Source organism: Carlito syrichta, unplaced genomic scaffold (assembly GCF_000164805.1).
Source record: "Carlito syrichta isolate Samal-C Ts95f unplaced genomic scaffold, Tarsius_syrichta-2.0.1 Scaffold303660, whole genome shotgun sequence".
Lineage (NCBI taxonomy): Eukaryota > Metazoa > Chordata > Mammalia > Primates > Tarsiidae > Carlito > Carlito syrichta.
This window is the reverse complement of record NW_007247756.1, coordinates 83,894-98,928: the sequence shown is the minus strand read 5'-3', so window position 1 is coordinate 98,928 and position 15,035 is coordinate 83,894.

Below are 15,035 nucleotides of genomic sequence, written 5' to 3'. Positions count from 1 at the left end.
ATTCTGTGGGCTGTCTCCCTGCTCTCTTGATGGTTTCTTTTGCCTTGCAGAAGCTCGTTAATTTGATGAGGTCCCAGTGTGGAGATTTCTGAAAGAACTAGAAATTGACCTTCCATATGACCCAGCAATTCCCCTGTTGGGAATATAAAATACCCAGAGGAACTCAAATTATTCTACAAAAAAGATACCTACACATGTATGTTTATTGCAGCTCTATTCACAATAGCAAAAACATGGAACCAACTGGGTTGCCCACCAAAGCTGGACTGGATTTAAAAAATGTGGTACATATACACGATGGAATATTTTGCAGCCATAAAGAAGGACAAATATATGGATTTGCAGCAACTTGGATGGATTTGGAGTCGATCATACTTGGTGACATATCACAGAAACAAAGAACAGAGTTCCCTATGTTCTCACTCATAAACAGATCTTGAACAATTATAATGCTATAAGAAAGCAATTGGCATTAGTGGGAAACTGTTAGGGGAGCGGGGTGGGATTGGCAGTTGAGGAAGACTGCTGGGGAGGGAGGGGCAAACCTCACCAACAAGGGTACCTGCATGATCAATGTTTGTATACCTAACCCTGAATTGTACCCCACATCCTTATAATAAAAATTAAAACAAAACAAAACTATCAGTAATTTCAAAATGAAAAAAAAACCCACAAGCTTAAGAGGGGATCATAGAGCCCCACATGACAGAATCAAAGAGCATCAAAGGCAGGAAGGACAACAGAGCTGGGAGGGATTTGAGCCTGGGACTCAGGGTCAGGATGTCACAGCTCTCTGCTTTTCTTTCCTCCTTTGCATACCTACGCTCCTTGCCATCTCTCTACCAGCTCCTTCTTGGTCTCTCCTCTATGACCCCATTCATGTATCCATCCATCAATCCATCCATCCATCCATCCATCCGTCCATCCATCCATCCATCCACTCCACCCTGCCCCAATGCACCTGCATTGGGGTAGACACCAAGCAAAGCGATGGGGGAGGGGAGAGGAGAGTCAACAGAAACATGCAGGCAGAGGAACAGCCCTGTGGAGACACACATGTGTGTCGGGTCAGCTCTGCCCAGGATGGGGGCTGGAGTCCTGGAGGGACTGAGGAGGACTCACAGGAGGTGGGAGCAAAAGCAGGGTGGAGCAGACTGGGGGTGGTTCTGTAGACTGAGGAGGGTGAGTTTATGAGCAAAGGGGGTGATGGAATTAAGGATGCTTTCCCTGGGCAACCTGGAAGCCAGCCTGGATCAGGACACAGATGCTTTCCCATCATGACATCCATGTGGACTTCTTTCCACTTTCCTGTGTGCATCTAACAGTGGGGCTTCACCCTCAAGAAGGCACATTGAAATGCAGGTCAGAGCATGGCTTGAATCCACTTTCTGTTATTTAATATTTTATTCTGTATTTTTTTCTCTTTTTTTGAGTTGGAGTCTCACTCTATCGCCCAGGCTGGAGTGCAGTGGCACGCTCATGGCCACCCCAGTGTCAAACTGCTGGGCTCAGGCAATCTTTCCGCCTCAGCCTTCTAAGTAGCCGGAATTACAGGTGCGCACTACCATGCCTGGCTAATATTTTTTATTTATTGTAGAGACAAGGTCTTGCCCAATTGCCCAGGCTGTTCTCAAACCCACGGGTTGAGGCAATCCCCTCACCTTGGTATTTTTATTTTAGCCAGAGCCTCACTCTGTTTTCCAGGCTGGAGTGCAGTGGCACACTCATAGTTAATGCAGCCTCGACCTCCTGGACCCGGGCAATCCTCTCACCTCAGCCTCCCAAGTAGCTGCAACTATAGGCACACACCCCCAGGCCTGGCTTTTTTTTTTTTTAATTTATTGTAGAGACAAGGTCTCATCAAGTTGCCCAGGCTGGTCTTGAATCCCTGGGCTCAGACAAACCTCTTGCCTCCTCCTCCCAAAGTGCTGGGATTATAGGCAGGAACCACTGCACCCTGCCTACTCCCAGTTATTTTAAACTAAACTTATCACAGACATTGGCCAATCAATTATTCCAAAACATTTGCAATGCACCATGTAATTGATCATGAAAGAGTCACGATGCCATGGGTGACAACGGGTGGTTTAAGGACAGTCCTCTAAGCTCCCAAAACACCTCTGGGAGCTCGGACCCCCACCCTGTCTGCCGCACACACACTTCAACCAATCAGCTGAATTTGTATTTTATTATTGTAGATTTTTCACCAAAATGTTGCTTCAGTATTGAGTTCTACTGCTTTAAAAAAAATTCTTTGTAACGGGCTGAAAGACAGGAGAGGCCGGGCTCGGTGGCTCAGCCTGTAATCCCAGCGCTTTGGGTGGCTGAGGTGAGTGGATTGCCTGAGCCTGCAAGTTCGAGACCCACCTGGGCAACTTGGCAAGGCTTCATCTCTACAATAAATAAAAAAAAATTAGCTGGGCATGGCAGTGCAAACTCCAACTTAAAAAAAAAAAAAAGAAAGACAGGAGAGATTGAAGACTGATAAACCAAGTGGGCAAGTGGGAGAGAATTGTGCTTGTCTGGTTGAGAATTTTTTTAGGGAGTTGGAGTCTCACTCTGTCACCCAGACTGGAGTACAGTGGCCACTCCCAGCCACCGCAGCCTCGATGTGCCTGCTGGGCTCTGGCGATCCTTCCGCCTCAGCCTTCCACATAGCTGGAACTACAGGCACGTGCTTCCATGCCTGGCTAATTTTTTATTTTAGTTGAAGAGACAAGCTCTTGCCAAGTTGCCCAGGCTGGTCTCTCGAACCTGCGGGCTCAGGCAATCCATTCGCCTCGAACTCCCAATGTGCTGGGATTACAGGCTGAGTCACTGAGACCGGCCTGGGTGAGAATTAATACAATTAGTTCCACCAAATCGAATTGAACCAATGAGTGAAAGCTCATAACCCAATGTGAATTACACCTAAGACACAATATAAGGCATTTCCAGAACATATGTGATAGGAAGTCACACTGACAATTTATATTGGAATGAAACGGGGCACAAGTGAACCCTTTGATGTGTGTAGATCACGAGATACCTGGTATCTTGTTAAAACGTAGATTCTGACTCACAGGGCAGGAGGGGACCGAGTCTAGATTTCTGACAAGTTCCCAGAGGATTCTGATGCAGCCAGTCCATGGACCACATTTTGAGTAGCAAGGCATTAGAGAATCCTATAAGCCTTGTAAAGTCTTAAAAAAATCTCTCACCCGTGAAAGAACGTGGGCTTCGAAGGCAGAGACCTTGGTTTTCAAGTCCAGGATTCACACGTACAACTTCTAGCACTCGGTCTTTTTCTTCAGCTGAAACTGCACAGGCTGGGGTGTGGATTCAGTGAGATAATGTACCCAAGGGGGGAAGCCCCATGCCTGGTGCATGCAAACGCCCAGTCTGTGTTGACTGCTGCTATATCATTGTTTTCTTTTTTTCCCCATTTCTATTTTAGATTCAGGGTACACGTGCATGTTTGCTATAGGGACATAGTGCGTCGTGTTGGGGACTGGGTCTGAGGTGGCCCATTCCCCAGATAGTAAACATTGTGTCAAATAGGTAGTTTCTGAACCCCAACCCCCCTGCCCACCTCCCTCCTGATTGGTGTCCCCGGTGTCTATTATTCTTATCTGTTTAGCTCCCAACTCCAAGTGAGGACATGCAGTGTTTAGTTTTCTGTTTCTGAGTCAGTTAGAATCACAATCTCCAGCTCCATCCATGTTGCTGCAAAGGACAGGATCTCATTCTTTCTGATGGCTGCATGGAATTCCATGGTGTATCTAGACCACATTTTCTTTTTCCAATCAGTTGTCAGTGGGCACTTGACTTTGGTGCCATGACTTTGGTGCCATGACTTTGCCATTGTGACTAGTGCTGCAATGAACGTAAGTGCTAGTCTGGATGTCTTTTTTATATATTGATTTCTTTTCCTTTGGGTAGATCCATGGTAGTGGAGCTGTTGGGTTGGATGGTAATTCACTTTTTAGTTCTTTGAGAAATCTCCAGACTGCTTTCCATTGTGGTTGAACTAGTTTACAATACCACTAGCCGTGGCTGGGCATTTCCCTTTCTCTATAACCTCACTAACATCTGTCGTTCTCAGATTCTATAATCACCACCATTCTGACTGGTGTGGGTGATTCTATCATTGTTTTCTTTCCTTTTCTTTTTCTTTCTTTTTTTTTTTTAAGTCAGAGTCTCACTCTGGCACACAGGGTGGAGTATAGTGGCATGCTCATGGCCACCACAGTCCTGACCTGCTGGGCTCAGGTGATCCTTCTGCTTCAACCTTCCAAGTAGCTGGAAGCACAGGCATATACCACCATACCCGGCTCATTTTTTGATTTACTGAGGAAACAAGGTCTCGCCATGTTGCTCAGGCTGGTCTTGAACCCCTGAGCTCAGGCAATCCTCTCACCTCTGCTTCCCAAAGTGCTGGGATTATAGGCTTGAGCCACAGCACTGGGCTGTATCATTGTTTTCTAAAGGTCAGTTATCAGAATCAGAATCCCCACGGTGCTAGTTAAAGATGAAGATGCCTTGACCGACATCAGATCCACAGTGTCAGAGCCCCTGAGGGAGACGCTGTGTTTTTAACAAGCCCTTTGCCCTCCAGAGCAGAGGGAGCCCTGCAGGAAGCTGTGGACGTGCAGGGCTGGCCATGGTTCTAAGTCCCCAAGTAGACTCTCAGCTCCCCTCCTGCCCTGCGAGTCAGAATCTGGCAGGGTTCTATGTCCCCGCTGCAGAATCTTCATCCTCAGCCTCAGGTCTTCCTCCTACCTCCACAAGCTATCTCAGTAGGGGTGTGGCAGGGCAGATGGGGCAGAGGGCATCCTCTAAGGAAAGTCAGGGGTGTCCTACCTGGAAGGAAATCCACCTGACGTGGCAAGGGGGACCAACATCTGTTCCGTGGCAGACAAAACCAGGTCTTTACTTAGAAAGCAGGCTGGACCCACGTGAATTTGTCATTCAGCGACCAGTGAGGTCCCCTGGATTCTGAGAGAACTTTGATCACTTTGGCCAACAAAAGGAAGATGTGACCAATTGTCTCCCACGGCTGTGGAAACATCTCAAAACTGCTCTGAATATCTGTTTTAACCAGCTGAACATTTCAATGAACCTGCCAGGGCCCCGTATTCATGTTTTAAAATCCCTTGTACCTATACATATTAGGCAGTCAATAAATTAGTCACTGAATATTTATCATATGGCATCATTCTAGGGTGTGGGAATGCTCTTCCGTACATTCAAACAATAAATAAATAAGTGAATTTGAGGGGGTTATATAATCCCACGCTATTAAGGAAAGACTCCTTGGAGAACAGGCCGGGGCCGGAGCTGGGTGGTTAGGGAAGCCTGCTCTCTGAGGGTAGCGCTGAAGTTGGAGTCTACAAGGGGACCCACCAAAAGCCCCAGAATAATTTTTGGACGGTGGGGTCCTTGAAGTCCAGGCTTCCCCCACTAGGTAAGTGTTCTAGGAACCCATCGGTATCAGTGTGACAGCTAGCATTGTTGGGGGAGGTTGTGCTTGGCTTCAGTTCTATTTTTTAAATATCCTTTCAGTGTGTTTGCCCATTTCATGATGAATGATTTACAAGCACACCTGCCCACACCGGGCTGAGTGTTCAGCAGTTTTTGACCAAAAAACAGCATGACCCCCATGACCCACCCTCCCTATTCACCCAATCTTGTCCTGAGGGACTTTTTTTGGTTTTCCTGGATGAAAAAAGTTCTCAAAAGTCCTCAAACGGGGACTCGTTTTGCCAATATGGAAGAGGTGAAACAAAAAAAACAACAAAAGTTCTAAAAGGCCTCAAAATGGGTGAGTTCAAAAACTGTTTTGAGCAGAGGAAAAAGCATCTCAATAGAGGACTTTGAAGGTACCTGAAGTTTAAAAATGTACAGATAAATATGCAATTTTTTAATAAACAAATTCTGGTTTTTTTGTGCCCTCCCCCCCTTCTACATAAGGGGAAGGTGGGAGCTACATGAACACTCAGGGGAAGAGTGTTCCAAGCAGAAAGACAATATGCACAAAGACCTTGAGGTAGGAACAGACTTGGCCTGTTTCAGGGGCAGAATGAGGGCACCGATACATGTTTGACTTGGATGTGTGTGTATTGAGTATCTCATAACAGACATGATGGGGAGTGAGCCTTGGCAGAATTTGAACCGTGGCATAGGCATATTATCAATTGCTTTTCTTTCCATTCAATGAGTATTAAGTACCCCCACCCCCATAGTGGGCACTGGATAGATGCAGAAGGTAGGAACTGCATCCACAGGGCCCGCCCTGAGCAGCTCCTAACTAGTGGTGGAGACGGATCCCTGCGGACACGGCTCAAGCCTTCTGATGATGTACTGGAGTGGGGGCATTGTGGGGGGCTGTGGATGCGTGCTTCCATTAGAAGAAGGAAGCCTAACTCCTCCAGGAGAAGGGCGGAGAGCTTTTCCATGAGAGGTGACCTTTGAATTGAGCCTTTGGAGATGAACAGGATTTAACAAGATTAGTTGTTCCTGGCGGTACCTCAGACTAGATATTCCAAAAACATCCTCCAGCTGCAAAACACCAAAGCTTTTGAGTTAAATGCAATAAATATCCTGTGAAAACCAGGAACCTAGAATGGCATCTGCCAGTTCTAGGAAGCCAGTCTGGGGGAGGGTGGAATGGGAGAACGGGGGGGACGAGGCACAAGAGACAGAGCCGCTGGTGACACAGTGGGCAGGAGGGATGAGATGCCCCATGTGAAGCCAGACTCTCCAAGGGCCACACCCTCCTCAGAAAAGCAGGAGAGGGGATGCTCTGTCCCTCGGCAAAGGCAGAGCCTTCAAGATGTGACTTGTCAACCGGGCTCAGTGGCTCACGCCTGTCCTCCCAGCACTTTGGGAGGCAGAGGCGAGAGGATTGCCTGAGCCCACAGGCTCAAGACCAGCCTGGGCAACTTGGCGAGACTTTGTCTTTACAATAAATTTAAAAAAAAAATAGATTGAGCCAGTGGCTCAGCCTGTAATCCCAGCACTTTGGGAGGCCGAGGGGAATGGAGTGCCTGAGCCCACAGGTTTAAGACCAACCCGGGCAACTTGGCGAGACCTCGTCTCTACTATAAAATTAAAATTAGCCGGGCATGGTGGAGTGCGCCTGTAGTTCCGGCTACTTGGAAGGCTGAGGCGGAAGGATCGTCAGAGCCCAGCAGGTCGAGCTGGGGTGGCCGTGAGCGTGCCACTGCACTCTAGCCTGGGCAGCAGTGAGACTCCAACTCAAAAAAAAAAAAGATGTGATTTGTTGTTGGGAGCCAGACTTGGAGGCCCACCTGATTGACAAAAATGTATACTTAAAAACTTTCTTGAGACATTTCAAAGACTGTAATTCTAGACTTTAGACTAAAACTATCATTTTTGGCTTTAAATAAGACTCATTGTCTAAATGTTTATAATATTCTTGGCTTGTTTGTTACTAAAACCACTAGATGATAATAACTTTTAAAAGATATATACATAAAAAAATTTTCTTTGTCTTACCCCTTTACAAATGGTATAAAAGCTTTCAGTTAACTAACATTAAATGTCATCTGTTCAACAAACAGGTGTCCAAGTATATTATTTTCGTCTTTCACCTATTCATCTCTCCTTCAAAAAACCCCAGACGCGGCAGGAGCAGGGCCCCCACAATTTGTCACCTCAGCCTGGGTTGGGTAGAAGAAAAGTAAAGTAAAATGTCTCCTGTGAGAATCAGAGCCAGAGCCAGCCCATCTGCCACCCAGTCTGGGGACTGACCACGCCAGGAGCTCTGTCTACACCGCAGAACTCCCAGAGGCCCAAGACGGGGCAGCACCACGTACCTCAGGTGGGTGGGACAGAGGGCAGGTCAAAATCAGCACTGGTTAAGATGTAGCTAGCTGGTCCTCTCTGACTCTGTCTTGTCTCTGTCTCTCTCCTCTCTGCCTCATCTCTCTCCTCTCTCTGTCTCTCCTTTCTCTCTGTGTCTCTCTCTGTCTCTTCTTTCTCTCTGTGTCTCTCTGTGTCTCTTCTTTCTCTCTGTGTCTCTCTCTGTCTCTCCTTTCTCTGTCTCTCTTCTCTCTTTGTCTCAGTCTTGTCTCTCTCCCCTCTCTTTTTCTCTCTCTCTCTCCTCTCTGTCTCTGTCTCATCTTTCTCTCTCTCTGTCTCATTTCTCTCTCTCTCTCTGTCTCTCTCCTCTCTCTGTCTCTCTCCTCTCTCTGTCTCTCTTCTCTCTGTCTCTGTCTCATCTTTCTCTCTGTTTCTCTCTCTTCTCTCTGCCTTTCTTCTCTATCTCTATGCCCTTTCTTCTTTTCCCCATCTCTGTCTCATCTTTCTCTCTCTATTTTTCTGTCTCTGTTTCATCTCTCTCTCTCTCATCTCTGTCTCTCTCTCTCCTCTCATCTCTTTTCTTTCTCTGTCTCTCTCTCCTTTCTCTCTTCTCTCTGTCTCTCTTCTCTCTGTGTCTCTGTCTTGTCTCTCTGTCTCTTCTCTCTCTTTGTCTTTCTCTCTCCTCTCTCTCTCTCCTCTCTCTGTCTCATCTTTCTTTCTATCTCTCTCTCTGTCTCTCTCTCCCTCTCTGTCTATCTCTTCTCTCTGTCTCTCTTTCCCTCTCTGTCTCTCTCTTCTCTGATTCTCTCCTCTCTCTCTCTCATCTTTGTCTCTGTCTCTTTCTTTTTCTCTTACTCTTCTCTCTGTCTCTCAACTCTCTCTCTCTCTCTCTGCCTCTCTCATCTTTTTTCCTGTCCCTGTCTCATCTCTCTCTCTGTCTTTCTATCTCATCTCTCTCCATCCCTCTGTCTCTCTGATCTCTCTGTTTCATCTCTCTCTCTCTGTCTCTCATCTTCCTGTCTCACTGTTTCTTTCTCTGTCTCTGTCTATCTCTCTTTGTCTCTCTCATCTGTCTCTCTCTGTCTTTGTCTCCATCTTGTCTCTCTCTGCCTCTTTCCTCTCCTCTCTCTGTCTCTCTGACTTTCTCTATATGTCTCTCTCTCTATGACTCTCTCAGTCTCTATCTTATCTCTCTGTCTCTCCTCTCTGTCTCTGTCTTATCTCTCTCCACTCTCTGTCTCTCTTTCTGTGTATCTTCCCATGTCTTTCTCTGTCATTCTCTCTATCTCTCCTCTCTCTGTCTCTGTCTCTCCTTTCTCTCTGTCTGTCTCTCTCTTCACCTCTCCTCTCCTTTTTCTCTGTCTCTCTCTGCTCTCCTCTCTCTGTCTCTGTCTCATCTTGTCTCTCCCTGTCTCTCTCCCCTCCCTGTCTCTCCTTCTCTCTCTCTTTCTCTTCTCCTCTCTCTCTCTCTCTCTCAGTTTCTGTCTCATCTTTCTCTGTCTCTGTCTCTCTCTCTCTCTCCTTTCTCTGCTTCTCTCCTCTTTCTCTGTTTCATCTTTTTTCTGTCTGTCTCATCTTTCTGTCTTCCTCTGTCTCTGTCTCTCTCTCTCTTCTTTGCCTCTCTGTCTCATCTCTCTCTGTCTCTCTCTCTCTATCTCATCTCTTTTTATCTCATCTCTGACCTCCTCTTGAAAGTTGGCAGTAGGTCATGTGATCTAAGAAGCAGAAAACACAGGGCATCCCATTCCCTTGGACCCCATTTAAATGACAATCCACATGCCCCACCCTGCAGGCCTGCCAGATGCCCTGACTGTGGCTAGCCATCTGTTCATCAGAACTCATCAATTTCCTGAAATCAAACTTAGTAAAGCTTCCGCACACCTGTGTATAGGTAGCCACCCCCATGTTAGAACATGTGATGATTAACACACCACTGACTGGGCATCCTTTTTTTTTAGGGCTTAGTTAAAAATCACATTTTGTCTTTTTTGGGGTTGATTTTGTCTTTTTAAATACATTTTATTTTGATGATGTGGGTGCAATTCAGGATCAGATATATAAGTGGGCATCACACAGGTAAAGTTTGGGCCTCCCTTGGGTCCCCACTTTGCCTGGTTTGAGATCAGGTACACTTATTGGTGTTGCGTCCTCACACTCCCCTCCCCGGCCGCATCCCACTACTGCCAATCCCTTTGTCATAGTATTGACTGAGCATCTTACAACGACTGAGATGGGTGCCCACAGCTGACTTCTGTGCTATAATATGTCTGCACACTTGATGGCCTCTCAAGCCCCTCCTCATGCCATTCTCATGTCTTACAATTATTTTGGGAAGGCATTTGAGACATTACTTATGTACAATTTTATTAAAAAGTACTGGATTTGGCCACATAAGTAAACATTTTTCTTTACAAACTTGAGTTGGAAAATGTGTTGAGAAACTGCATTCTGTGACACTGGGGGGACTGGAAGCCGTGGGGTCTTCAACAGGAAAGCATCACCCGAGGATGCTCTGTGGTCCCCTCAGCCTGGGGATCCCTCTTCCGAGTCTACCATCCTAGAGCTGAAGTCCAAGCAGGCCAGCAAGAGGGGAGGCATGCAGCCAAGCTCTTCCTGGGAATTTCCACCTTCCAGAATAAAGGCTGCCTCTGTGGAGGCAAGGAGGTTCAAGGAACACCCACCCATTGTTGGAAACAGGTATGGAAAGATGTGTCTCCCCTATTGTCTGATCAGTTGGGATTTGATGATCAAGAGGTATCAGGAAGTCTGATGCCTACTTCTGTCTGTGCTGTTCTGTCTCGGCCACTGGTCTCTGTCCGTGTGGCTGCCCTTAGCAATGTCACAAGGCCACTTGGGGTCAGTCACACCATTAATTTCACTAGATGTGTCCTATTTTAGAGTCTGTGCCTTGAGGAGAGATTCTGGCAAGAAATTCCACTGCAGTCTTTTTTTTTTTTTGAGTCAGTGTCTCACTCTGTCACTCAGTCTAGAGTAGAGTGGCATGTTCACAGCCACCACAGCCTCAACCTGCTGGGCTCAGGCGATCCTTCTGACTCAACCTTCCAAGTAGCTACAACTACAGGCATGCACCACCACACCTGGCTAATTTTTTTATTTATTGAAGAGACAAGGTCTTGCCAAGTTGTTCAGGCTGGTCTCAAACCCCTGGACTCAGGCAATCCTCTCGCCTCCGCCTCCCAAAGTGCTGGGATTACAGGCATGAGCCACCTCACCTGGCTTTCCACTGCAGTCTTAAAAGAATGAATAGAGCCCGTGACACGCAGTTGATTAGCCACTGTTAGGATTTAGGTTGAATGTTTGCCAAGAAAATTCAGTCCTAGGTGCATCTCTCTCCATCTATACTTCCAAGGGTTGGAGTGATTACATGGCCAAACTGAATCATATTTGCTAAGTGACACCAAGCTATTTCAAAGGACTTTAATAGTTGTTATTTAACAAATCTTTAAAAATGTGACACTAAGTCAAACATCTCTTATTTATGTTCTTTTTTTCTTTTTTGCAAATTTTATTTACTTATTTTTGAGTTGGAGTCTCACTCTGTCACCCAGGCTGGAGTACAGTGGCATGATCACAGCTCACTGTACCCTCAACCTCCTGGGCTCAGATGATTCTCCTGCCCTGGCCTCCCAAGCAGCTGGGACTACAGGCAAGCATCATCCCACGTGGCTAACTTTTTTCATTTTTTGTGTAGAGAAGAAGTCTCACTAGATTGCCCAGGCTGGTCTTGAACTCCTGGACTCAAGCAGTCCTCCCACCTGGGCCTCCCAAAGTGCTGGGACGATAGATGTAAGCCACCATGCCCAGTCAATGTTTTTCTTAAAGTCTCTTGTTAAAAGTACAAAACTGAGAGGATTGCCTGAGCCCGCAGGTTCAAAACCAGCCTGGACAACTTGACGACACTTCATCTCTACAATAAATTTAAAAATTAGCTTAGCATGGTAGCGCGTGCCTGTAATTCTAGCTAATTGGAAGGCTGAGGCAGAAGGATTGCCTATCCCAGCAGGTTAACACTGGGTGGCCGTGAGCATGCCACTAATTTCCAGCCTGGACGATGGAGTGAGATTCCAACTAAAAAAAAAGTATAAAACATTCACTTTGTAATTTATCAAATGCCCGATGAGAATATTTTTAAATGAGGAATTTTTGTTTTTTTAAGGCAAGATCAGAAATTGTTAGGTCTGTAAGTGTAATGAGCGCATGCTTGGTCAGAGTCTGAGCCGAGAGAAGACTTCCACAGTGGACACAAACCAGGTGTTCTGGGAACCCTAAAGGCAATGCGTGTGTCAGGACAGGCAGATGCTTGAACATGCAGCTCCAGGGCTCTGTGGCTTGGCACTGGGGAAGCTCACACACACGCAATTGATTAGAAAGGCCAGCGTGGTTGTTCCCGGGCAGCTGGTTGACTGACTAGTTGTGGGAAGGACGTGAGGCTGTAGCCTCCCACCCTCCTGCAGTGCCAGCCTCTTCCCCATGAGGCCGTGGGGCTCCCAGGGAGTGAAAGAGACAGGTGGAGAAGGCCATTGCCACTCCCTGCCTGGTACGTGGCAGGGCCCTTCTGTTCAGATCCCATCAGTAGGACTGGCCAGCCTCTCAAGGGTGCCAGATCCAACCGGGCCTGCAGTGGGAGGTGCTTTTGTGTATTTCTTCCCAATTCACTTTTTTTTTTTGAGGTGGAGCCTCACTCTGTCGCCCAGCCTGGAGTGTGGTGGCACACTCACAGCGATTCACTTTTTAAACAATTTTGAGTCGGGGTCTCTCTTCATCGTTCAGGCTTTAGTACAGTGGCTTGAGCACAGCTCCCCACAGCCTCGACCTCCTGGGCTCAGGCGATCCTCCTCCCAATTCTACCTCCAAGGTATATTGGTGGCTTGGAACAGGCCTTTGTGGGAGTATTTACACTGTGGAAATAGGCACATTGTGGTCTCTGTTTATCCAGAGAGCTGGTGTTACACATTTAGCACACGCTTCAGAGTTGCATGGTCCCACCTAATGCAAGGGTCCTGGGAGGGAGACTACCTGGGCGTTCCAGAGCAAGGAGTAGGTTGGTGAGCACCAGCCTCCCTGTCCCATGAAGCAAATGCAGGCGACATCAGGAAAATGAACAATGATAAACAATCTCATTGGATTTCAGAAAAGATCTCCTTACGATAGTTCTTTTAAAAGAGCCGGGCACAGTGGCTCACACCCGGAATCTCACCACTTTGGGAGGGTGAGGCAGGAGGATTGCCTGAGCCCAGGAGTTTGAGAACAACCTGGGCAACATAGCAAGACCTTGTCTCTACAAAAATAAAAGGATTAGCTGGGCATGGGGGTGTGCACCTGTAGTCCCAGCTACTTGGCAGACTAAGGCAGAAGGACCCCCTGAGTCCAGGATGTGGAGGCTGCAGTGAGCAGTGATGGTGCCACTGCACTCCAGCCTGGGGGACAGAGTGAGACCCCCAACACCCCAGAAGTACACATGGCACAGTTTTTGTGGGAGTTTTTGCCTCTGTAACTTATATACCTTACACCCAGGCATGTTGGTCATGAAACTGAAAGGATGTGACCACTAGGTGAGACGCTGCCATGGCAATGGGCTATTCTTCAGGGAAGGCTCCACTCTCATTTATCTGAGGTTTTTTCTCTTTGCCACTCAAGATATTGCATCCTCGATTCAATCCCTTAAAATATGTTAGGGTATTTCCTTCTGGTCTCTTAAATAGGTTGAAGTACAAAATTGCCATTTTTGCAGATAATAAATGGTCAAACATCAGCAGTTTCGTGCTCCTCACCCCTGTGGTTTTCAAGTCCTGTTAGGGAATCGTCTTTTGTCTGAGTTGATGCAGCTTATTGGGTCATGTTGCAGGACACTTATTAGCAACACACAGGACTAGAAGTTAAAGGTCTGTTAACCCACCTTGCATTCAAACCTCTCTTGCTTTCTGGAGCTTCCAAATGGCTCATCATCACAGCAAAATCCCTGCAGTGAGGCCACTGCTCTTTTTAAGAGAGACCCCACATTTTTTGTTGTGAAGACATCTGGCCGTGTTGAGTCCACAGTGGCTGCTTTTACGTGGCCACTGTGACAAAGGGAACGTGAGTTTTTTTTTTTTAAAGAGACAGGGTCTTGCTCTGCTGTCCATGCTGAAGTGCAGTGGTGAGACCACAGCTTGCTGCAGCTCAGACTCTGGAGTTCAAGCAATCCTCCTGTCTCTGCCTCCCTAGTAACTGGGACTACAGGCATGTGCCACCATGTCCGGCTAATTTCTAATTTTTTCATAGAGATGGGGGTCTTGCTATGTTGCCCAGGTTAGTCTTGAACTCCTGGCCTCAAGTGATCCTCCTGCCTTGACCTCCCAAAGAGCTAGGATTATAGATGTGAATTGGTGAATACTTGAGAACTATACCAGGACTCTGTGCAAAGCAGTAGGTGACCCATGAGAGGCAGTCTTCACTGTGTGGTAGGGTGACAAGTGTGGGTGATGAGTCAAGTGTTCCCGAGGGGACAGAGTTCTGCTGGGCCATCCCAAGAGCCTATTCGGCTTGTCTCTCTCATGCCAGGTCACCCTGGTCTCTCTGTTCCCTGCTGGTTTCAGGCTGTGAGCCCTTGGGGACGCTGATCCTGTCCCCAAGACAGCAGGCAGGACTGTGCTTATCTGTGCCTTCCCAGAGAGGCAGCGGGAGAAGGCGGCATATAGTTGTATTAAGGTAGTTGTATTTGTTGCCCCAGGGTGGTGGCCCAGGGCCAGGATGGAGGCTGGTGGTACAGCCATGGGGGCGTCAAACCCTTTTAAAGGGGCAGTGCTTTTGAAGCACGTGGAGGTGAGTGGGGCTTTCACAGGCCCCACAGCTAATTACAGGACTAGTGAAAATCACTAGGACCCAGGACCAAGGGCTTCCAGCTTCAAGTCTCACTCACCTCCCCCTGTGCAGAGATCTGGGCAGAGCTCTGGCCTCCATCTGCCACTATTCGATATGACACTAGGTTCTTATCTTTCTCTAAAGCTCATCTGGGTGGAGCGCCCTTGGGTGGCGAGGCCTCATGGATGTCCATAATCTTGGTGGCATGCTATTTCTTGTGACTGTTTCATTTTGGTCACGTCAGGTAAATTCTCTGTGTGAGAAGCTTATCGGGTCACGTTGCAGGACACTTGTTAACAATTCTAAGGTTTCTCTTTTTTTTTTTTTTGAGTTGGAGTCTCACTCTGTCGCCCAGACTGGAGTGCAAT